The following is a 2,422-nucleotide window of genomic DNA, read 5'->3' as shown; positions in this document are numbered from 1 at the left end:
TCGGGCCCGAGGTCCGCCCCCGCCCCGGAGCCACGCCCCGCACCCTGGAGGCCCCGCTCCGCCCACAAGAGCTCCTTCTTTAACCCTTGGAGCCTGGGTTAGCAGAGCCGAGTGGTGCCCGCCCTGCAGGTCTACTCCGAGGTGCTCTGCCTTGGCACGCGTTACGATCACCAGGAGGACTTTTGAAACTACTCATGCCGAGGTCACAACCTGAACTGATTACATTAGAACGTCTGGGCGGCCGACCAAGGCATCAGTGGTTTTTAAAGCTCCCTGATGATTCCAGTGTGCAGCCAAGTTTGAGAACCACTGACCTTAGAGTGTTTACCAGCTACCTAAGCCAGTAGTTCCCAAAGAGCAGGGAAGAACTTGGAAGGTGAAAGAACACCTACAGATTATGGCATTGAGCCAGTTTTTTTTAGAGAGGACATGGTGACAATAGCTGATATTTGAGAATTTGAAGGCAGCAAGGAGGTGGAAGTGCACACTGCTCAGCCTGGAGGCGTGAAAGGAGCACTGCTTTGGAGAGCAGATCTCAGCTTTGCAACCCCCCAGAGTCCTATTGCTAGGCTCCCTGACTTGATTGGGCCCTCAGGAAGTGATGACTCACTTTAACCGTGGTTTGCCTGAAAATTACTTACCCTTTCCAACAGCTGGTGAAAGAATCTTAGGACTTGTTTGAATCCTGATGCAAATAAACCAACTGTAAACAATAATTTTTGAGACAATCAGGGAAACATGAATATGGACTGGGTATTGGCTGATAAGCAAAAAAAAATGTTAACTTTTTTTCAAGTAGGATAATAACGTAGTTACCTAAGAAAAATGCCCATAATTTTTAGATATGCATATAGAAATGTGGAAGGGTGAAATGGTATGATGTGTGGGATCTGCTTTTAAAAGCTTCAGTTAAGGAAAGAAAAAAGGAGGTGGGGGAGAGGGGAAAGACAAGCAAAAGTGGCTAAATCCTGATAATTGTTCCATTTGAGTGATGTGAATGAAGGGGCAATGTACCATCTATTCTACTCTTGTGATTGAGATATTTCATAACATATTCTTGGAAATTGAGTATAGCAGCTTGAAAGCTTTGCTTCTGTCCTTTTTGCCTCCTGCCTTACTAGGCCTTATCTCTAGCGCCAGATGACTGTTTACTCCCACAAAGCTCCGCCCCTATATAATTTGCTTTAAGTCTAAGGCAGCCAAGAATGAATCAATTTAAAAAAAAAAAAAAGTGGGGGGAGGGCACTGGGCAGTGTTTCCAAAGCCCTCTGAAGCTCACTAGCCACTTCCTTTCTGAACTTTTAATACTTGTGGGAGACTACGGGAGAGGAAAAAAATTCTGGGGGCCTGGGATATGTAGACCCCAGGGCCACTTGCCTCTGGAATCAGAGTTCATAATGGCAAATTTCAGTTTTACTCCATATTTAGAGGAAATGAGACGATTTCTCCAAATTTTAAGATGATTTGCCCCCAACAGAACAAATGAAGAGCAGGGAGGGGCCTCTGGTGGCTGAAATTCACCAGCTGTGTATAAGGCGAGCAAATCTGCACTGGGATGAAGCCTGCACCTCTGGGGCTTATCTCTGCCCCTCCACTCCCAGCAGCCCCTGGCCGGGCCCCACTGGCATTAGGCTCCCAGAGCCCAAGATGAGGGTCAGGGAGACTGAAGAGGCCAAGAAACCTGAACATCCTGCCTCAGAGGCTAAGTCCTTAGGCGGCAGGCACTCCATCCATCATCTAGTGTTAAGCTGCCTGCCCTGCATTGCTGCCCCAAGCACACCATTTCCAGCCCTAGGTGCTCCCCTGCTTTCCCCAGCACACAGCCTCACACACATAGGTCACCAAGCACTGGTGGCTTGGGTACCACTAGGAGATTAGGATCCTAGTTTGTCTTCTCCCATACTCCTCTCCATATTATAATTTGGAATACGGCATTCTAACCTAAAACTTAAACTTATAAATCATTAAACTTAATATGTATGAATTGACTTGTGTCCCCCAAAAAGATATGTTGGAGTCCTAACCCCCAGTTCCTACGAACATGACCATATTTGGAAATACGGTCTTTGCAATGTAATCAAGATGTCATTCTGGAGTAGGGTGGGCCCTGATCCAATGACTGGTGCCCTTAAAAATAGATGCAAATTTGGACAGAGAGACACACGGGGGAAAAAGCATTGTGAAGACAGAGACAGAGATTGGATTGATGAACACCAAGAACTGCCAGCCACCATGGGATTAACTGGAAGAGACAAGGAACCGTCTTCCCCTAGGGCCTTCAGAGAGTATGGCCCTGCAGACATCTTGATTTCAGACTTGTAGGCTCCGAACTGAGAGAATAAATTTGTTAGAAGCCACCCGATTTGTGGTGGTTTGCTGTGGCAGCCCTAGGAAACTAATGTAATGCACCCGAAACATATGC

Source organism: Globicephala melas, chromosome 11 (assembly GCF_963455315.2).
Source record: "Globicephala melas chromosome 11, mGloMel1.2, whole genome shotgun sequence".
Lineage (NCBI taxonomy): Eukaryota > Metazoa > Chordata > Mammalia > Artiodactyla > Delphinidae > Globicephala > Globicephala melas.
The sequence above is the reverse complement of the archived record's forward strand: the minus strand, read 5'-3'. Positions refer to the sequence as shown.